Below are 23,893 nucleotides of genomic sequence, written 5' to 3'. Positions count from 1 at the left end.
CAACTTTTGTGACCCCATGGACTGCAGCATGATGCCAAGCTCCTCTGTCCTCTATCATCTCCCAGAGTTTACTCAAATTCATGTCCATTGAGTCAGTGATGGTATCTAACCATCTCATCCTCTGCCACCCATTTCTCCTCATGCCCTCAATCTTTCCCAGCATCAGGGTCTTTTCTGATGAGTCAGCTCTTTGCATCAGGTGGCCAAAGTACTGGAGCTTCAGCTTAAACATCAGTCTTTCCGATGAATATTCAGGGTTGATTTCCTTTAGGATTGACTGGTTTGGTTTCTTTGCTGTTCAAGGGACTCTCAAGAATCTTCTCCAGCACAATTTAAAAGCATCAGTTCTTTGGCGCTCAGCCTTCTTTATGGTCCATCTCTCACATCCTTACATGACTACCAGAAAAACTGTAGCTTTGACTTATCCAGACCTTTGTGAACAAAGTAAGTGATGTCTCTGCTTTTTAATATGCTATCTAGGTTTGCCAGAACCTTCCTTCCAGGGAACAAGAATCTTTTAATTTCATGGCTGCAGTCCCTGTCTGCAGTGATTTTGGATCCCAAGAAAATAAAATCTGTTACTGCTTCCACTTTTTCCCCTTCTATTTGCCATGAAGTGATGGGACCGGATGCCATGATCTTAGATATGTGAATGTTGATTTTCAAACCAGCTTTTTCACTCTCCCATATCAGCTTTATGAAGAGGCTCTTTAGTTCCTCTTCACTTTGTGCCATTGGGGTGGTATCATCTGCATATATGAACCAGTCTGTTGTTCCATGTCCGGTTCTAACTGTTGCTTCTTGACCTGCATATAGGTTTCTCAGGAGGCAGGTAAGGTGGTCTGGTATTCCCTTCTCTTTAAGAATTTTCCACAGTTTATTGTGATCCACATAGTCAAAGGCTTTAAGGTACTCAATAAACCAGAAGTAGATGTTCTTCTGAAATTCCCTGCTTTCTCCATTATCCAACATACGTTTGCAACCTGATCTCTGGTTCATCTGCCTTTTCTAAATGCAGCTTGCACATCTGAAAGTTCTCAATTCATGTACTATTGAAGTCTCGCTCTAAGGATTTTGAGCATAACCTTGCTAGCATGTGAAATAAGCACAATTGTATGGTAGTTTGAATATTCTTTGGCATTGCCCTTCTTTGGGATTGGAATGAAAATTGACCTTTTTGAGTCCTGTGGCCCCTGCTGAGTTTTCCAAATTTGCTGGCATATTGAGTGCAGAACATTCACAGCATCCTCTTTAGGATTTGAAATAGCTCAGCTGAAATTCCATCACCTCCACTAGCTTTGTTGGTAGTAATGCTTCCTGAGGCACACTTGACTTCACATTCAGGGATGTCCGGCTCTAGGTGAGTTACCACACCATTGTGGTTTGGCTTTTTTTTTAAATTAATTTATTTGTTAGTTGGAGGCTAATTAATTTACAGTATTGTAGTGGTTTTCACTATACATTGACATGAATTAGCCATAGGTATACATGTGTTCTCCATCCTGAACACCCCTTCCACCTCCCTCCCCATCCCATCCCTCTGGGTCATCCCAGTGCACCAGCCCTGAGCACCCTTTCTCATGCATCGAACCTGGACTGGCAATCTGTTTCACATATGTTAATATCCATGTTTCAATGCTATTCTCTCAGATCATCACACCCTCGCCTTCTCCCACAGAGTCCAAAAGACTGTTCTATACATCTGTGTCTGTTTTGCTGTCTCACATACAGGGTTATCGTTACCATCTTTCTAAATTCCATATATATGCGTTAGTATCTATATTGGTGTTTTTCTTTCTGGTTTACTTCACTCTGTATAATAGGCTCCAGTTTCATCCACCTCATTAGAACTGATTCAAATGTATTCTTTTTAATGGCTGGGTAATATTCCATTGTGTATATGTACCAAAGCTTTCTTATCCATTCATCTGCTGATGGACATCTAGGTTGCTTCCATGTCCTGGCTATTATAAACAGTGCTGCAACGAACATTAGGGTACACGTGTTTCTTTCAATTCTGGTTTCCTCGTTGTATATGCCCAGCAGTGGGATTGCTGGGTCATATGGCAGTTCTATTTCCAGTTTTTAAAGGAATCTCCACACTGTTCTCCATAATAGCTGTACTAGTTTACATTCCCACCAACAGTGTAAGAGGGTTCCCTTTTCTCCACACCCTCTCCAACATTTATTGTTTGTAGATTTTTGGATAGCAGCCATTCTGACTGGCGTGAGATGGTACCACATTGTGGTTTTGATTTGCATTTCTCTGATAATGAGTGATGTTGAGCATCTTTTCATGTGTTTGTTAGCCATCTGTATGTCTTCTTTGGAGAAAGGTCTGTTTAGTTCTTTGGCCCATTTTTTGATTGGGTCGTTTATTTTTCTGGAATTGAGCTGCAGGAGTTGCCTGTATATTTTTGAGATTAATTCTTTGTCAGTTGCTTCGTTTGCTATTATTTTCTCCCATGCTGAAGGCTGTCTTTTCATTTTGCTTATAGTTTCCTTCATTGTGCAAAAGCTTTTTAAGTTTAATTAGGTCCCATTTATTTATTTTTGTTTTTATTTCCATTACTCTGGGAGGTGGGTCATAGTAGATCCTGCTGTGATTTATATCAGAGTGTTTTGCCATGTTCTCCTCTAGGAGTTTTATAGTTTCTGATCTTACATTTAGATCTTTAATGCATTTTGAGTTTATTTCTGTGTATGGTATTAGAAAGTATTCTAGTTTCATTCTTTTACAGGTGGTTGACCAGTTTTCCCAGCACCACTTGTTAAAGAGATTGTCTTTTCTCCATTGTATATTCTTGCCTCCTTTGTCTAAGATAAGGTGTCCATAGGTGCATGGATTTATCTCTGGGCTTTCTATTTTGTTCCATTAATCTATATTTCTGTCTTTGTGCCTGTACCATACTGTCTTGATGACTGTGGCTTTGTAGTAGAGCCTGAAGTCAGGCAGGTTGATTCTTCCAGTTCCATTCTTTCTCGAGATTGCTTTGGCTATTCGAGGTTTTTTGTATTTCCATACAAATTGTGAAATTATTTGTTCCAATTCTCTGAAAAATACCATTGGGAGCTTGATAGGGATTGCATTGACTGTATAGATTGCTTTGGGTATTATACTCGTTTTCACTATATTGATTCTTCTGATCCATGAACATGGTATATTTCTCCATCTATTTGTGTCATCTTTGATTTCTTTCACCAGTGTTTTATAGTTTTCTATATATAGGTCTTTTGTTTTTATAGTTAAATTTATTCCTAAGTATTTCATTCTTTTCATCACAATGGTGAATGGAATTGTTTCCTTAATTTCTCTTTCTGGTTTCTCATTGTTAGTGTATAGGAATACAAGGGATTTCTGTGTATTAATTTTATATCCTGCAAGTTTACTATATTCATTGATTAGCTATAGCAATTTTCTGGTGGAGCCTTTAGGGTTTTCTATGTAGAGGATCATGTCATCTGCAAACAGTGAGAGTTTTCTTCTTCTTTTCCAGTCTAAGTTCCTTTTATTCCTTTTTCTTCTCTGATTGCTGTGGCTAAAACTTCAAAAACTGTGTTGAATAGTGGTGGTGAGAGTGGGCACTGTTGTCTTTTTCCTGACTTTAGGGGAAATGCTTTCAATTTTTCACCATTGAGGATAATGTTTTCTGTGGGTTTATCATATATGGCTTTTATTATATTGAGGTATGTTCCTTCTATGACTGCTTTCTTGAGGGCATGGTTTGGCTTTTTATCCACTCTGCCAGTGTCTCCCTTTTAATTGGCATATTTAGACTACATTTAAAATAATTATTGGTATCTTAGGACTTAGTCTACCACTTAATTTATTTTAATGTTTTACATACTTTTTAAAAAATTTATTTATTTTTTATTGAAGGATAATTGCTTTACAGAATTTGGCTGTTTTCTGTCAAACCTCAACATGAATCAGCCATAGGTATACATATATCCTCTCCCTTTTGAAACTCCCTCCCATCTCCCTCCCTATCCCACCCCTCTAGGTTGATACATAGCCCCTGTTTGAGTTTCCTGATCCATACAGCAATTCCCTTTGGCTATCTATTTTACATATGGTAATGTAAGTTCTCATGTTGCTCTTTCCATACATCTCAGCCTCTCCTCCCCTCTCCCCATGTCCATACGTCTGTTCTCTGTCATTTTAGTATTTGCTTTTCCCCTATGTTTTTCTTTCCTTTATTTCTCTTTTTTTGCTTTACTATGGAGTACTTGTAAATTTTTTCAAATTCCTACTTGTTTTATTTACACTTTTTTGGGTATATTGGGATATAGTTTACTTAGTGATTGCTCTTTCTATTTTTTTAAATGTTTATATTTTATTGAAGTATAGTTAACCTACAATGTTTCAGGTGCACAACTAGGTGATTCAGTTATACAAATAGACACATATTATTTTTGAAATTATTTTCCATCATAGGTTGTTACAAAATATTGACTCTAGTTCCCTATGCTATACAGTAAACCTTTGTTGCTTGTTGCATATCTATTTTTTAATTAGACATCTAGCATTCTATTCATATTAAGTCAAACGAGTAGAAGTAAAACATAATTTTTTTTGTTAGGCAAAAATCCATAAGTTTTCTACAATATATATTATACATATATATATGTATATATACAAAAGCTTTTCTACTACACTTGATAAAAGCTTGAGAAAGAACATCAAAAAATATGAGAGATAGAGAAATTGTAGAACATAAACTAAATGAAATAGGAGTTCTGAATATGAAATAGAAAAAGTGAAACAAACTGGATAAAAGTAAAAGATAATCATATAGTCCAGTTGTTTTTAAACATGACTGTTTATTAGAAACATATCTGGAGTTCTGATGAAAAAAAGCAATACCTGAGCATTTGTATTTTTCATAAAATTTCAAGATATTTCGGATATGCATCTGGTTTTTAAAAAGTCATTTCTGGTTTTTCTATTAGATCCTAGTTTTGGTGATATAGAGTTCTAATATTTTTCTGTTGACCAATCATGATACAATGGTATTAAGTGAGTAGTAGTTACATAATCACAATAGTAAAAAATATTTATCAGTTTTCACAATCAATAGCTAGACAAAAAATAAAAGATAATTACAATTGCAAGCCATAATGGGAACACGATTAACTTAACGAGATAAAATAATTACATACAATTTGGGATGTGAAGCAGAATGATGAGGTAAGTGAAAGTGCATACATGCACATGTTTTCACCCACCCAACCAGTCTGTGTCTTTTGGTTGGTGCATTTAATCTATTTACATTTAAGATAATAATCGATATGTATGATCCTATAACCATTTTCTTAACTTTTTGGGTTTATTTTCTGTAGGTCTTTTCCTTCTCTTGTTTTCTATATAGAGAAGTTCCTTTAGCAGTTGTTGTAAAGCTGGTTTGGTGGTGCTGAATTTTCTTAACTTTTGCTTCTCTGAAAAGCTTTTGATTTCTCCATCAAATCTGAAGGCATCTACAAATGCCTTAATTGTAAGTATCTATATACTGAAAGGACTTTCTTCTGTTTGTTGCCAAACTTAATTTAATGGCATACCTGACATTTCTTTTTAAAGCAGGTTCATTCTTTTACATTAAGGATTACATAATTGGTATGTGTAAGCCCTATCGAACAGAATTGAATATTCTTAAAATATTTCAATAGTTAACCTGTATTCTTGACTTAAAATATAATGTAACAATATTTATGTTGAAAAATTTTAAAATATTTGTAATGCAAAAATATTTCTAAGGAACAAGGAACACCCATATATCCATCACCCAACTTAATAAATAAAAAATTATCAGTGCATTTGCAGTCTCCTGGAGACTTGTATTTTTCTATAAGACTTAAAATTTCATGGAAATGGTATCTTAACATTTATATTCTTCTGCAGTTTTGAAAAAAAATAACATTGTAATATTAATTAAGCTACATGGTGATATATATAGTTCTAGTTCATTCATTTTCCCATCTCCCATTGATGTACAATTGAATTCTTTCCATTAATTTGCTTATTCCTCCATTTCTGGACCATTACTTTGGGATAGAGTTTGTATTATTAATTTTAATGGTTGCTAAGCCTCCTCCCATGTTTTTGCCTTTTTTTTTGGCTTATTACCTTATATTTAAAAGTGAAGGTCTGATTGATCAGCATTAGGAGCTGATTTGGGGTTCCTTTCCTTAATTAAAGTATGTTAACTTTGTGGCTTTTAGTTTATTAATCTTCACCTCATATCTCAAGAATGCCTGCAGTAGCAAAAAATCTTTTGTAGTTTGCTGTTCTGTGTGTGATGTTTAAGGGCTGTTTCTGAAGCCTGTCAGGTTCTTCATTTTTAACTACTCTCCGAAGAAAATTTCTTATAAATATATGAATCTTCTCCATAAGAGCAAAAGAAAAAAAAATTAGTTCAGGATCTAATCCAGGATAACTGGTTGCATTTTATTGTTATGCTTCTTTCATAGTTTCTTCTAATTTGGAACAGATTTTTTTTTTTTTAGTCTTTCTTTGTCTCTCATGACCTTGACATTTTTGATGAGTATAGGTCAGTTTTTTTTTTTTTTTTGTAGAATTTCAACCCATTTTTAGAGTTAGTCTGATGTTTCTGTGTGATTAGATTCAAGTTAATGCATTGTGGCAGGAATACTGTAACGGTGATGTTGGGTCCTTTTCATTGTATCATATCAGGAGGCACAAGATGTCCCTTGTTTTATTATTGATGATGTTAATCACTGGGCTAAGGCAATATCTATCAGGTTTTTCCACTGAAATGTTATCATTTATTACTTTATAACTGGGCTTCCCTGGTGGCTCAGTGGTAAAGAATCTGCCTGCCAATGCAGGAGACACAGGAGACATGGGTTTGATCCCTGGGTCAGGAAGCTCCCCTGGAGAAGGGAATGGCAACCCACTGCAGTATTCTTGCCTGGAAAATTCCATAGACAGAGGAGCCTGGCAGGCTACAGTCCATGGGGTCGCAAAGGGTCAGACACAGCTGAGCACACACACATGCATTATAATTAGGTAATTTGTGGCAAGTTACTTTGAGACTCTGTTTATTTTAAAACTTTACTCAGTTTTGGTAGCCATTGAAGATTTCTTACCTGTAGCAATCACTATGGTGATTGCCAAATGTTGATTTTGGGATTTGTGTTTATTATTTAAATAAAAGCAGGGGCATCACTTTGCTGACAAAGGTCCGTATAGTCAAAGCTATGGTTTTTCCAGTAGTCATACATAGATCTAAGGGTTGAACCATAAAGAAGGCTGAGCACTGAAGAATGGATGCTTTCTAAGTGTAATGCTGGAGAAGACTCTTGAGTGTCCCTTGGACTGCAAGGAGATCAAACCAGTCAATCCTAAAGGAAATCAACCCTGAATATTCATTGGAAGGACTGATGCTGGAGCTGAAGCTCCAATACTTTGGCCCACCTGATGCAAAGAGCTGACTCACTGGAAAAGACCCTGATGCTGGGAAATACTGAAGGCAGGAGGAGAAGGGGACGACAGAGGATGAGATGGTTGGATGGCATCACCAGTTCAATGGACCTGAGTTTGAGCAAACTCCTGGAGATAGTGAAGGACAGGGAAGCCTGGCCTACTGGAGTCCATAGGGTCACAAAGAGTCGGACACAACTGACTGACTGAACAACAGTTATTATTTGGATTAGAACTTTCCATTCTTCCCCATTTATTTATTAATTCATTTATTTAAATGTAACGTGTAAATTTTAATTTTATTCTAGGAACTATAATCCAGTAGTATCATTGTTTACTTTGATGAATGAACTATCTTTTAGATTCGGCTAGTGATCCTCTTCAGGCTGGTTCCTTTATCCTTTTGACAAGTCTCCATCATTCTTTGAACTTATCTTTATACAACAAAGTAGTCCATGCTTTTTCTGTTATTCCCCGCCCCAACTTCATAATTGGTTGTATTTCCGTGAGCTCTGGCTGAGAGGGTTTTATTGGAGATATAATCTCATATTTATAAGAGGAATGATTTATGTGTGAGGGAAAAATAGGTGAGATAAGAGAGAGAAAGGAGAATTAATGGATTGATATCCTTGAGAAGATGCGAGGGGATAAAGTTTAGTTTCTAAATAAAGGAGCTAGCCTTAGCATAGGAGTCCTGACAGGTTGTCCATAATACTGATAATATGGGCAAAGGCAGAGCATTTGGCCACAAATGCTATTGGGTGAGTAGATGTGGTAATGGGAGCTTATGGAACTTCTCTCCTTGTTGCTTTTTTATTTTCTCAGTTAAATAGAGGCAAGGTCATCTGGGCATGACTTTGGGGAGGGAATGTGTGTTAAAAGTTTGACAATGGAGAAGGTATAAAGTCATTTTTTAGGAGAATAGCAGAATGAAAGGTAGTAAGATTGCCAGACAGCTTCAAGTACCTACTTGAAGTTAATTGTTCTAAAGACTTAATTTCTTTGTTGAGTTTGGTGCTTCTCTTCTTGTAAGCCTTGGTGTTTCTCAGGGGTTTGGTGATTCTTGATTTTCTGTCCTTGTATTTAAGGATCCTGCTCACCTGCCTGATTTGAAAACAGTAGTCTACCTCCCTCTAGTCTCAGCAGAGGAGGAATAAGTTATAGAGGGAGCATATTTTCTTCAGTAGTCACTTGTGGATCTGTCCTTCTGCCCAGGCTATAGCTTGAGTTTGGGGGCAGATTTTATTGCTGCTCAGCACAGCACAACAGGGGTTTGTGGGTGGATAGGACTGCCCAGTTGCTCTTAATTTACCTTCGCATTTAATGAATTGAATTCCTCAAGGCCAGCCTATGCTTCTGGTATCTGTTGAGTAGGTTTGGTGCTTCCCAAATCACTCCTAACTTTGTATTCATTTTCTCCTGTATATGTGTGTTTGAAGCTTTCATTTCTGTAGATTTTGTTTCCGTATAGATGTGATCTACTGGTTTCTATTTCTTTGGAGATTCTCCATCATTTATGATTTGTAGATGGCACTCTTTTAGTTTTTTTAGATGTTATATCTTCATTCTAGTTTATTAAAAATGTAATTACTGTTGCTTTCTAGAGTATTAGAGTGTTAACATGTGTTCATTGTTACCATATTGAATCAGTCTCTTGGAATTTTTTTTATGTGCATGAAAAATATGCATTAACATTTTAAGAGAAAGGTCACTTTCCCTCCTTCAAAAGGTCCCATGCATGCACTTCTACACTCAGTGCGCCCAGTCCTGCAGCAGGTCACTGCTGACCCACCCCCCTGCCGGAGACTCCTGGACACTCACAGGCAAGTCTGGGTCAGTCTCTTGTGGGGTCACTGCTCCTTTCTCCTGGGTCCTGGTGTGCACAAGGTTTTCTTTGTGCCCTCCAAGAGTCTGTTTCCCCAGTCCTGTGTAAGTTCTGGTGGCTCTATGGTGGGGTTAATGGTGACCTCCTCCAAGAGGGCTTATGCCATACCCAGATCTACTGCACCCAGAGCCCCTGCCCCTGCAGACCCGTACCTCCTCAGGAGATACTCAAACACAATTCTGTCTCAGTCTCTGCGGGGTCTCTGGGTCCCGGTGTGCACAAGATATGTTTGAGCACTCTGAGGGTCTCTGATGGGTATGGGGTTTGCTTCTAAACAGGATTTCGCCCCTCCTACCTTCTTGCTCGGGCTTTTCTGCCCTTGGATATGGGATATCTCCTCACAGCCACTCCAGCACCATGCAGTCGCCACTCCAGTGCCATGCAGCCATGTTAGCATATCTGTAGTCATATGCTGTACCACTAAGCTATATCCCCCATGGTAGCATATCTGAGCTGTATATTTGTAAAATTACTCTGGAAATTGTGTTTTTTATTAGCATTTCCTACTTTACTACCGTTTTATCTGTTTTGTAGCTGATCTCTATGGAATCATCATAATTTTCAGCTCCAGTTTCTCAATCAGTGAAATAATATATGTTTCAGTCTTCAGTCAGGTGATTTTAATTCTAGCCATAATATGTTTAAGACCCATAAAGATAGTTACTGAAGATAACAGTGCCTTTCAGATGTTTACTTTATCCCTTGTTATTTAATATGTTTTGTAATCAGTTTCTAAGGCATTCTAAAGAATAAATCTTATAGTTAGGGAGCTGACATTAAGGATCTGCTATGTATCAAGCAGTGTCATTTCATTCAATCTTCATTGTAACTTCATCTATAAAGAAGTTCATTCCATTAAATAAAATGTTTGAGTAAAAATTGATCACTAAAGTTTTGTCTTTGCCTGAAGAGAGAGATTGTGGCTTCCCAGTTATTAGACCATTTATATCAAAATTCTATTTAGCACAATATTGTATTCATGTGAAATTACTTTGCTCTAATTGAAGGGAAATTGGTCTAAACAGTACGTATTTTTGCTGAACATTGTAAAAAAACAAAAAAAAAGTTCCCAAAAGGCACATATTCTTTAGTGTATATTCATAATGTTAAAACTGGTAAATTTAAGGACATTAGTCATTTGGATTGATTTACAGCCACATTATTTAGCCTTTTTTATTTAGCCACATTATTTAACCCATATTTTTGTTCTTTTGTAATGTAAATTAGTTGGAAATAGAGGACTTTGAAGGGATGGGAATCTTTCAGGTTGATCCCATTCTCCAGGAGGGAATCATCCTACAAAATAGGAGCACCACTGACATCTTCGATTTTGGAGGTTAATGAAAAGAGCTGAGAAGCTGGTTATCTGTAGGTTACTGTTATATAAGGTATTTAAGGAAAAGATAAGCTGTTGTTTTGGGGGGATGCAAGAAGTAAAAGTGTTAGTCGCTCAGTCGTGTCAGGCTCTTTTGAGACCCCATGCACTGTAGTCTACCAGGCTTGTCTGTCCATGGAATTTTCCAGGCAAGAATACTGAAGTTGCCATTCCCTTCTCCAGGGGATCTTCCCGACCCAGGGATCGAACCCGAGGCTCCTGCTTTGCAGACTGATTCTTGATTATCTGAGCCAGTAGGAAATGCACTTAGAAAGTTTATCATACTATGTCTATTATGTTTTCAATTTTTATCTGTTTAACCAGTTTTAAAATACAGTTTTAGCAATTTGAACTTAATACTATTCATTTTAGTACACTGGTTTTTAGTATGAAACTTCCAGTATTTATACCACAAGTTCCCTATTCTTGATTCTTAACTTTGGCTGAGTTTGAAGAATGGCTTTGTGTAATTTTTCAAGGTTACTTGGATATACAGTTTTTAACTCTTTGGCTCTCTGAAACTATGGCTCTCTGAAACTAACCCATGAAATATAACACATGAAATATTACTTGGCTGAATAAAAAAATAGAGTTAACAGCTTTTCTTTATATCTACAAGATATTTTGTTCTGTTGGTTTCTAGTTAATGCTGCAGAAGAGAAGCCTAAAGCTAGTCAAATTTTTGCTTCCTTTTTCCTCCTTAGTGTTTATAGGTGGCATTTGGTATGTGTCTTTTATATGTCTTTGGTATGGATATTTTAAATCCTCATATGAAAATAGCTTTTTAAAAATAACTTTTATTCTTATACTCTTAAAAATACAGAAAAATATAAAGGAAAATTGCCTGTAACCCCACCTCTGAGAAATTAAAACCTTTGAAGTTTTGCACATTTTTTTTCTGTGCATATACATACACAAGCACATTTTTTAGTATTTATTTGATTAGAATTGGATCATAGTAGCTTTTAAAAAGGTTTCTTTTTTTTAAATTGAAGTATATAAGGCATATATTTGGAGAAGGAAATGGCAACCCACTCCAATATTCTTGTCTGGAGAATTCCATGGACAGAGGAGCCTAGTGGGCTACACTCCATGGGGTCACAGAGTTGGACAAAACTGAGTGACTAACACTTTCAAGGCATATATACATTGAAGTAGCCTAATCTTAAATGTGCAGCTTGATGTGTTTTTGCACATGTATTCCTATGTGAAATGCAAATGAAGATATAGAGCACTTCCAGCTCCCTAGAAAGTTCACTGACATTCATCCACATTGTTGCATGTATCAGTAGTTTGTTTCATTTTTTTCTTTTTTGGTATGAATTGTTCAATTGTAGAATATACCCACAATTCAGCTATTCATTCTGTTGAAATACATTAAGATTGGTTCTAGTTTTTGGCTCTTATAAAGGTACTGTGAATGCTCCTCTATGTATTTTCTATAGACACACACACTCATTTCTCTTGTGTATGTACCTAGGAGTGGGATTGCTGGGTCACAAGATAAATGTATGTGTAGCTATACTAAATAATGCCAGACAGTTTTCCATAGTATTAATAGTTGTCCAAAGTGCATTCTCAGCAGCAATGTTTAAAGTTCCAGTTATTTCACATCTGTATCAACAGTATTGCTAGTCCTTTACGTTTTAGCTGTTCTGGTGGATGCGATATGGTATATATCATGGTTTACCTTGCACTTCCCTGATAAGTAATGATATTGAGCATCTTTTCATGTAATTATTAAAGATTCAGATATCTTCTTTTGTGAAGTGTGCCTCATCAAGTCATTTTTTAAAAAATTGTTTGTCGTTTTCTTTAGTCTGCTTTAATCTCAACCAGTTCTTCAGTCTTTGCTTTTCTTGATAGTATTGAAAGTAGAGGCCAGTTTTTTATACAATGCCCATCAATTGGGTTTGATTAATATTTCCTCATGATTAGAGTCAAATCATACATTTTTGACAGGAATACGATGTATGTGGCATTGTATTCTACTCAGGCCACCTTATTAGGAGGCATACTGGTAATGCCAGTATTGATGATATTAACTTCTATTACTTTATTATTTTATTAATTTATTACCTTTATTACTTTATTAAGGCCTGCTAGGTTTTTGCACCATAAAGTTACATTGTTTTACTTTATGAGTAATTTGTAAGGAGATCTTTTGAGGCCATGTAAATATGCCTTTCCTCATCAAAACTTTCACCCATTAGTTTTAGTATCTGTTCATGATATTCTAAGTTCATCATTCCTCCTTATATTAATTAGTTGGCCTTTATGCCTCCTTTATTCACTAATTCATTCATTCAGTCATTTGTTTATGTTAGTATGGAGTCATGTTGTTGTTCAGTTGTTCATTCATGTCCAACTTTTTGTAACACCATGGATTGCAGCACACAAAGCTTCCCTGTCCTTTGTCATCTCCCTGAGCTTGCTCAAACTCATATCCATTGAGGTGGTGATGCCATCCAACCATCTCGTCCTCTGTCACCGTCTTCTCTTCATGCCTTCAGTCTTTACCAGCATCAGCAATTTTTCCATTGAGTCAGCTCTTTGCATCGGGTGGCCAAGGTATTGGACCCTCAACTTCAGCATCAGTCCTTCCAATGAATATTCAGGGTTGATTTCCTTTAGGATCGACTGGATTGATCTCCTTGCTGTCCAAGAAACTCTCAAGAGTCTTCTCTAATTCCACAGTTGAAAAGCATCAATTCTTTGGCACTCAGCCTTCTTTATGCTCCAACTCTCACATCCATACACACTACTGGAAAAACTGTAACTTTGACTATATGGACTTTTGTTGGCAAGTAATGTCTCTGCTTTTTAATACACTATCTAGGTTTGTTGTAGCTTTTCTTCCAAGGAACAAGCATGTTTTACTTTCATGGCTGTAGTCACCATCTGCAGTGATTTTGGAGCCCCAGAAAATAAAGTCTCTCACTGTTTCCACTGTTTCCCTATCTATTTGCCATGAAGTGATAGGACCGGATGCCATGATCTTAGTTTTCTGAATATTGAGTTTTAAGTCAGCTTTTTCCACTGTCCTCTTTTCACCTTCATCAAGAGGCCCTTTAGTTCCTCTTTGTTTTCTGCCATAAGGGTGGTGTCATCATCTGAGGTTATTGCTGTTTTTCTTGGCAATCTTGATTCTAGCTTGTGCTTCATCCAGCCTGACATTTCGCATGATGTACTCTGCATATAAGTAAAATTATCAGGGTGACAATATACAGCCTTAATGTACTCCTTTCCCAATTTTGAACCAGTTCATTGTTCCATGTCCAGTTCTAACTGTTGCTTCTTGACCTGCATACAGGTTTCTCAGGATGCAGGTAAGGTGGTCTGGTATTCCTATATCTTGAAGAATTTTCCACAGTTTCTTGTGATCCACACAGTCAAAGTCTTTAGCCTAGTCAGTGAAGCAGAAGTAGATGTTTTTCTGGAATTCTCTTAGTTTTTCTGTGATCCAATGGATGTTGGCAGTTTGATCTCTGGTTCCTCTGCCTTTTCTAAATCTAGCTTGTACATCTGGAAGTTCTCAGTTCATATACTACTGATGCCTAGCTTGCAAGATTTTGAGCCTAATCTTGCTAGCATGTGAAATGAGTGTAATTGTGTGGTAGTTTGAGCATTCTTTGGTATTGCTCTTCTTAGGTATTGGAATGAAAGTGGACCTTTTTCAGTCCTGTGGCCACTGCTGAGTTTTCCAGATTTGCTGGCATATTGAGTGCAACACTTTTACAGCATAATCTTTTAAGATTTGAAATAGATTAGCTGGAATTCCATCACTTTCACTAGCTTTGTTCATTGCGATGCTTCCTAAGGCCCATTTGACTTTGCATTCTAGGATGTCTGGCTCTAGGTGAGTGATCACACCATCATGCTTATCTGGGTCATTAAGATCTTATTTTTTGTATAATTTTTTTCTGTATTCTTGCCTCCTCTTCTTAATCTCTTCTGCTTGTTAGGTCCATACCATTTCTGTTCTTTAATGTGCCCATCTTGGCATAACATGTTCCCTTGGTATCTCTAATTTTCTTGGCGAGATCTCTGGTCTTTCCCATTCTATTGTTTTCCTCTATTTATTTGCCTTGTTCACTTAGGAAGGCTTACCTATCTCTTTTGCTATTCTTTTGAACTCTGCATTCAACTGAGTATATCTTTCCTTTTCTCCTTTGACTTTTGCTTCTCTTCTTTTCTTAGCTATTTGTAAGGCCTTCTCAGACAACCATTTTGTCTTTTGCATTTCTTTTTTGGAGGATAGTTTTGGTCACCACCTCCTGTACAGTGTTACAAACCTCCATATATAGTTCTTCAGGCAGTCTATCAGATCTAATCCCTTGCATCTATTTGTCACTTCCAGTGTATAATTGCAAGGGATTTGATTTACATCATATCTGAATGGCCTAGTGGTTTTCTGTACTCTCTTCAAGTTACGTCTGAATTTTTCAATAAAGAATTCATGATCTGAGCCAAAGTCAGCTCCCAGCCTTCTTTTGCTGACTGTATAGAGCTGCTCTGTCTTCATCTGCAAAGAATATGATGAAGAAGTTCTCGAACTGTTGCAAAAGTTCTAGGCCCCACAACAGATTTCCCATCTGGGCATCCAGCAAAAGGACTGAGAATCCCCAGGGAATTTGACTTTTGAAAGGCCAGTGGCATTTCATTACAGAACTTCCACAGAACTGGGGAAACAGAGACTCTTTGAGGACACGAGCAAAACCTTGTGCACACTAGGACCCAAGAGAAAGGAGCAGTGACCCCACAAGAGACTGAGCCAGACTTGCCTATGAGTGTTTGGGAGTCTCCAGCAGAGGTGTGGGTTGACAGTGGGTTGCCTTGGGGTCAGGCACACTGACTGCAGCCATCCTGGGAAGGGCAGCATGCTGGCATAAGTTCTTTTTGTGGAGGTCGCCATTACACCTACCTAGTTTGGCCTGGCCAAACTACAGGGAGGGAACACAGCACCATCCATCAGCAGAAATTGGATTAAAGATTTACCAAGTATGGCTTTGCCTACAAGAGCAAGACACATTTTTCCCTACAACCAGTCCCTCTCATTAGGAAGCTTCCACAAGCCTCTTATCCTCATCCATCAGAGGGAAGACAGAATGAAAACCATAATCACAGAAAACTAATCAAACTGATCACATGGACCACAACCTTGTCTAACTCAATGAAACTTAAGAGCCATGCCATGTAAGGCCACCCAAGATGGATGGGTCACGGTGGAGAGTTCTGACAAAATGTGGCCCACTGGAGAAGGGAATGGCAAACAACTTCAGCATTCGTGCCTTGAGAATCCCATGAACAGTATGACAATGCAAAAAGATATGACACTGAAAGATGAACTCCCCAGGTTGGTAAGATGTCCAATGTGCTACTGGAGAAGAGCGGAGAAATAGCTCCAGAAGGAATGAAGAGACTGAGCCAAAGTGGAAACAAGGCCCAGGTGTGGATGTATCTGGTGGTGAAAGTAAAATCTGATGCTGTAATGAACAGCATTGCATAGGAACCTGGAATGTTAGGTCCATGAATCAAGGTAAATTGGAAGTGGTCAAATAGGAGATAGCAAGAGTGAACATCTACATTTTAGGAATCAGTGAACTAAAATGGACAGGAGAATTTAATTCAGATGACCATTACATCTACTACTGTGGGCCTGAATCCCTTAGAAGATATGAAGTTGTCCTCTTAGTCAACAAAAGAGTCCAAAATGCAGTTCAGTTCAGTTCAGTTGCTCAGTCGTGTCCAATTCTGCAACCCCATGGACTGCAGCACACCAGGCCACCCTGTCTGTCACCAACTCCAGGAGTTTACTCAAACTCATGTCCATTGAGTCGGTGATGCCATCCAACCATCTCATCCTCTGTCATCCCCTTCTCCTCCCCCCTTCAATCTTTCCCAGCATCAGGGTCTTTTCCAACGAGTCAGTTCTTCACATATGGTGGCCAAAGTATTGGAGTTTCAGCTTCAGCATCAGTCCTTCCAATGAACATTCAGGACTGATTTCCTTTAGGATGGACTGGTTGGATCTGCTTGCTGTCCAAGGGCCCCTGAAGAGACTTCTCCAACACCACAGTTCAAAACCATCAATTCTTAGGTGCTCAGCTTTCTTTATAGTTCAACTCTCACATCCATATATGACTACTGGAAAAACCATAGTTTTGCCTATACGGACCTTTGTTGGCAAAGTCATGTCTCTGCTTTTTAATATGCTATCTAGGTCAGTTATTTCTCCATTTCTCCATGGGGCTTTGTTTCCTTTTAGCAAGAAAGGTAATTTAAGGATCAAAATCTGGGTGTTGGGTGTGTTTGATGCTTCTTGGGAGTCGTAGCTCCTAGGATTCCCATTGCACAGATTAAAATGTGTGTGCGCACATGCAGATGTGTGTGTGTGTGTGTGTGTGTGTGTGTGTGTGTATTTCATCCTGATACCTCCAGTCCATTTTAGATTTGACTTTGTTTTCTAGGAAAATTTTTTGCCATATTTCCATAGTATACACCCAATATCTCCACTTGATTGTATAATAGGAATTTCAAATTTAATATGTCCAAAATTAAACACTTTTTTTTGCACTGCCCTCCCACCACCACCTGAAGCCTGTTCTTTCCACAGTTGTCTTCATCTCAGCAAATAGCAACTCAGTCTTTCCTGTTACTCAAGCCATATATCTGTGGTCATCTTTTATTCCTCTCTTCCTCTCATGTCTCACTTCACATCATCAGAAAGTCTTTTGTCTTTTCCCTTGAACTATGCAATCTGAGCACTTGTCACCACCTCCACCATAATTACTGCTGCTGCTGAGTCACTTCAGTCGTGTCTGACTCTGTGCGACCCCATAGACAGCAGCCCACCAGGCTCCCCCGTCCCTGGGATTCTCCAGGCAAGAACACTGGAGTGGGTTGCCATTTCCTTCTCCAATGCATGAAAGTGAAAAGTGAAAGTAAAGTCGCTCAGTCATGTCCGACTCTTAGCGACCCCATGGACTGCATAATGATAACCATGCTAGTCTACTTTCTCTTTCTTGCATCATTTCATTAGACTTCTGATTGTTCTTCCTTGTGCTTTTGTTCTTTTATTACCTTTTCTCATGATAGTAAGCAGAGTGGCCCTTTTAAAAATGTGTGGATCCATCTAACATATATGGATACCAAAATTTTTCCTTTTCTGCATCCTTGCTGAGTTGGCTTAACTTTATGGGGACTCCTCCTCCTAGAATGCCAAATGACTCAGTCTTCTTTTTATCTCCGATATGCATTCTCACTTCTACCATTAAAATAAACAAACAAAAAACAATGTTGGTTGCTCTCTCCAAATAACTATGGGGCTTCCCTGGTGGCTCAGATGTTAAAGAATTTTCCCGCAGTGCAAGAGACCTGGGTTCAGTCCCTGGGTCGATAAGATCCACTGAAGAAGGGACTGGCTACCCACTCCAGTATTCTTGCCTGGAGTATTCCATGGACTTATAGAAAGTTTGGATGGGCTGAGACAAGAGTAGTGCAATTTGCTGGTTGATACAGACTCTTGATAACTCAACTAGCAACAGATACTAAGGGGGAAAATATGAAGTATGTCTCCTTTAAGTTAGCTTCTCTTTGATGAGGCGATCTCTAGGAAGTTGCTGGAATGAAGCCTGAGTAATGTTTTCTTCAGTTCAGTGCTACCTGCCCTATAATTAATGAAATTTCTTCCAGTTTCTATTACTCTTGTCTGTTAATCACTGTGTTGATGGTATGTTTCCATCTTTTTTATTCCTGTTTGTTTAATAGCCTGGGCATCATTATGTGAGTTTATTCATGGAACTATGCTGTGTGTGGATCAGTTATTTCTTAGGGTAAATTTCTTTATTCAGAATCTTGGCTTGGCCAAAAAATGGAATTAGATAAGCAATGACTTTATAGATAAAGGGTTCCATAAAAAATATGGAAATGGGTATCATGCACCTTCCTCACCTGATAATTTTCTTCAATTAAATGAGCAAAATTTCACTGTTAAATAGGTATATACATCATAAAAATAGGTTTGAGCTACTTTATATCTTTAGTTGGGCCTGAATTTGAATTCTTGCTCCTTTAATTATTTATTGTATGATTTTAGGCAAGTTATTTATTTTAGCTTAGGTTCTTTTCATCTTTAAAATGAAGTTTTAAAATGCCTATCTTGCATTTGGAACTTACGTTGAAATGCATAAAAAATAAGATGGATTGATGGATATACATTTGATAATGCAAATATAGTAAAATATTGTAGACTGTGGGTGGTAGATGTATGGGCTTTCACTGAACAATTATCAGGTTTTCTGTATGTTGGAAATTTTTCATACTGTTAGAAAAAATGCCTATTTTGAAGGCTAAAGACTACATGAGATACATGTGAGAAGTGCCTCAGTTCAGTTCAGTTCAGTCGCTCTGCCGTGTCCAACTCTTTGTGAACCTGTGAATTGCAGCACGCCAGGCCTCCCTGTCCATCACCATCTACCAGAGTTCACTCAAGCTCACATCCATCGAGTTGGTGATACCATCCAGCCATCTCATCCTCTACTGTCCCCTTTTCCTCCTGCCCACAGTCCCTCCCAGCATCAGTCTTTTCCAATGAGTCAACTCTTCACATGAGGTGGCCAAAGTACTGGAGTTTCAGCTTTAGCATCATTCCTTCCAAAGAACACCCAGGGCTGATCTCCTTCAGAATGGACTGGTTGGATCTCCTTGCAGTCCAAGGGACTCTCAAGAGTCTTCTCCAACACCACAGTTCAAAAGCATCAATTCTTTGGTGCTCAGCTTTCTTCACAGTCCAACTCTCACATCCATACATGACCACTGGAAAAACCATAGCCTTGACTAGACGGACCTTTGTTGGCAAAGTAATGTCTCTGCTTTTGAATATGCTCTCTAGGTTGGTCATAACTTTTCTTCCAAGGAGTAAGCGTCTTTTAATTTCATGGCTGCAATAAATGCTCAATACATAATGGTTGTTTAAAAGTACTTTGTGGGAGAGACATGTTTTATAGTGTCATTAGTACCAAGGAAGTTTATAAAATGTTTTAAAATAATAGTACAATCAGGCAGATTATAAAATGTTTCAAATAACTTTAAATAATTTTTAAAATAAAAACGTTTCCCAGTTTTACTGCTTTCCTTCATTCCAGAATAACTGAATAAGAATCTCTAGAATGTGCTTGAGCTTGGATTTTCTTTCCCTTTTTTAAATTTTTTCTCCTTTTTCCTTCTCTCTGCCTTTTCTTCCCTTAAGATTACAAAGTGCACTCAGGGCCAAGAACCACTGATGGGAGGAGGGCAAGTAATAGTGAAGTAAAAGTCTTATAAAAGAGAGAGAAGGGTTAAGAACTAACAGAAAAGCTTCTGTGGTATGCACAAGACGTCTCTGCTCTTCAGTATTCTTTGGAGTCATTTGTCTATTCATTCATTTTCTTTGTTTTAATTTTTGCCTCCATCAGTTGTAGTCTCAGTTTCCTTATTGGTAAAACAAAAGTAATAGTACCTATGCTTAGAGTTGTCATAAGGGTTGAATTTAGTTAAATAATGAATATAAAGTGCTTCCCTGGTGGCTCAGATGGTAAAGAATCTGCCTGCAATATGGGAGACCAGGGCTCGATCCCTGGGTTGGGAAGATTCCCTGGAGAAAGGAACAGCTATTCTTGACTGGAGAATTCCATGGATAGAGGAGCCTGGCAGGCCTCAGTCCATGGGGTTGCAGAGAGTCGGACATGACTGAGTGACTTTCACTTTAGTGTTTAATAAATACTCAATAAATAGTGATTGTTTTGTTGCTATAATAACAATAAAAACAGTAAAAATGGGAACATTATAATAGTGAAAGATTTTTGAGCAGCTATTCTTATTTCAAGTGTTGGTTAGGCACTGGGGATATTGTGATAAATCTTACAGACACAGTCTCTTCCCACACTGTCATAGGAAATAAAGATCAAGTAACAAGTTCAGGAGAGCATTTTATTTATTTTAATATTTACTTATTTGTTGCGTGGGGTCTTAGTTGTGGCAGGCAGGGTCTTTGTTGCATCATACAGGATCTTTCATTGCAGTGCACAGACTCTCTAGTTGTGGCTCATTGGCTCAGTGGTTGCAGCATGGGGGCTTAGTTGCTTCTTGGAATGTGGGATCTTAGTTCTCTGACCAGGGATTGAACCTGAATCCTCTGCATTGCAAAGCATATGCTTAACCACTGCACCACTAGGGAAGTCCCAAGAGAGCATTGGAAATACAAAAAACCTCGAATAGCCAAAGCAATCTTGAGAAAGAAGAATGGAACTGGAGGAATCAACCTGCCTGACTTCAAGCTCTACCACAAAGCCACAGTTATCAAGACAGTATGGTACTGGCACAAAGACAGAAATATAGATCAATGGAACAAAATAGAAAGCCCAGAGATAAACCCACGCACCTATGGACACCTTATCTTTGACAAAGGAGGCAAGAATATACAATGGAGAAAAGACAATTTCTTTAACAAGTGGTGCTGGGAAAACTGGTCACCCACTTGTAAAAGAATGAAACTAGAACACTTTCTAACACCATACACAAAAATAAACTCAAAGTGGATTAACGATCTAAACGTAAGACCAGAAACTATAAAAATCCTAGAGGAGAACATAGGCAAAACACTCTCCGACATAAATCACAGCAGGATCCTCTATGACCCACCTCCCAGAATATCGGAAATAAAAGCAAAAATAAACAAATGGGACCTAATTAAAATTAAAAGCTTCTGCACAACAAAGGAAACCATAAGCAAGGTGAAAAGACAGCCTTCAGAATGGGAGAAAATAATAGCAAGTGAAGCAACTGACAAAGAATTAATCTCAAAAATATATAAGCAACACCTGCAGATCAATTCCAGAAAAACAAATGACCCAATCAAAAAATGGGCCAAAGAACTAAATAGACATTTCTCCAAAGAAGACATACAGATGGCTAACAAACACATGAAAAGATGCTCATCATCACTCATTATCAGAGAAATGCAAATCAAAACCACAATGAGGTACCATTTCACGCCAGTCAGAATGGCTGCGATCCAAAAGTCTACAAATAATAAATGCTGGAGAGGGTGTGGAGAAAAGGGAACCCTCTTACACTGTTGGTGGGAATGCAAACTAGTACAGCCACTATGGAGAACAGTGTGGAGATTCCTTAAAAAACTGGAAATAGAACTGCCTTATGATCCAGCAACCCCACTGCTGGGCATACACACTGAGGAAACCAGAAGGGAAAGAGACACGTGTACCCCAATGTTCATCGCAGCACTGTTTATAATAGCCAAGACATGGAACCAACCTAGATGTCCATCAGCAGATGAATGGATAAGAAAGCTGTGGTACATATACACAATGGAGTATTACTCAGCCATTAAAAAGAATACATTTGAATCAGTTCTAATGAGGTGGATGAAACTGGAGCCTATTATACAGAGTGAAGTAAGCCAGAAGGAAAAACATAAATACAGTATTCTAACGCATATATATGGAATTTAGAAAGATGGTAACAATAACCCTGTGTACGAGACAGCAAAAGAGACACTGATGTATAGAACAGTCTTATGGACTCTGTGGGAGAGGGAGAGGGTGGGAAGATTTGGGAGAATGACATTGTAACATGTAAAATATCATGTAAGAAACGAGTTGCCAGTCCAGCTTCAATGCACGATACTGGATGCTTGGGGCTAGTGCACTGGGACGACCCAGAGGGATGGTATGGGGAGGGAGGAGGGAGGAGGGTTCAGGATGGGGAACACATGTATACCTGTGGTGGATTCGTTTTGATGTTTGGCAGAACTGATACGATTATGTGGAGTTTAAAAATAAAATAAAATTAAAAAAAAAAAAAAAAAAAAAAAAAAAACAAAAGTCTACAAGCAATAAATGCTGGACAGGATGTGGAGAAAAGCGAACCCTCTTACACTGTTGGTGGGAATGCAAACTAGTAGAGCCACTATGGAGAACAGTGTGGATATTCGTTAAAAAACTGGAAATAGAACTGCCATACGACCCAGCAATCCCACTGCTGGGCATACACACTGAAGAAACCAAAATTGAAAGAGACACATGTACCCCAGTGTTCATCACAGCACTGTTTATAATAGCCAGGACATGGAAGCAACCTAGATGTCCATCAGCAGACAAATGGATAAGAAAGCTATGGTACATATACACAATGGAATATTCAGTTCAGTTCAGTTCAGTTGCTCAGTCGTGTCCGACTCTTTGCGACCCCATGAATCGCAGCACGCCAGGCCTCCCTGTCCATCACCAACTCCCAGAGTTCACTCAGACTCACGTCCATCGAGTCAGTGATGCCATCCAGCCATCTCATCCTCTGTTGTCCCCTTCTCCTTCTGCCCCCAATCCCTCCCAGCATCAGAGTCTTTTTCCAATGAGAACTTTTCGCATGAGGTGGCCAAAGTACTGGAGTTTCAGCTTTAGCATCATTCCTTCCAAAGAAATCCCAGGGCTGATCTCTTCCAGAATGGACTGGTTGGATCTCCTTGCAGTCCAAGGGACTCTTAAGAGTCTTCTCTAACACCACAGTTCAAAAGCATCAATTCTTCGGCGTTCAGCTTTCTTCAAAAGAATACATTTGAATCAGTTCTGATGAGGTGGATGAAACTGGAGCCTATTATACAGAGTAAAGTAAGCCAGAAAGAAAAACACCAATACAGTATACTAACGCATATATATGGAATTTAGAAAGATGGTCACGATAACCCTGTGTGCGAGACAGCAAAAGAGACACAGATGTATAGAACAATCTTTTGGACTCTGTGGGAGAGGGTGAGGTGGGATGATTTGGGAGAATGGCATTGAAACATGTATAATATCATATGTGAAATGAATCGCCAGTCCAGGTTTGATGCATGATACAGGATGCTCAGGGATGGTGCAGTGGGATGACCCAGAGGGATGGGATGAAGAGGGAGGTGGGGGGGGGTTCAGGATGGGGAACACGTGTACACCCGTGGCGGATTCATGTTGTTGTATGGCAAAACCAATACAATATTGTAAAGTAATTAGCCTCCAATTAAAATGAATAAATTTATAGTAAAAAAATAAATGCTATGGTAAACAGGAAAGAATGGTGTTGAAAGGATGTTATTGAACCATGCAAAGATGCAGGGATTCTTCACCTCTGGAGGAGAAGTATTCAATCTGGGGCCAGA

At 38.4% G+C, this 23,893-nt stretch overlaps 1 protein-coding gene across 4 annotated transcripts in view; it reads left to right on the top strand.

The window, feature by feature from the left end:
- The window catches only part of WNK3 (WNK lysine deficient protein kinase 3), a 190,972-nt gene that overhangs the window by 96,026 nt on the left and 71,053 nt on the right, over window positions 1-23,893 (top strand). The window lies entirely within an intron of this gene.

This window comes from Bos taurus, chromosome X, assembly GCF_002263795.3.
Source record: "Bos taurus isolate L1 Dominette 01449 registration number 42190680 breed Hereford chromosome X, ARS-UCD2.0, whole genome shotgun sequence".
NCBI lineage: Eukaryota > Metazoa > Chordata > Mammalia > Artiodactyla > Bovidae > Bos > Bos taurus.
Note: the sequence above shows the minus strand (reverse complement) of the source record. Positions and strands in the feature narration are given on the sequence as shown.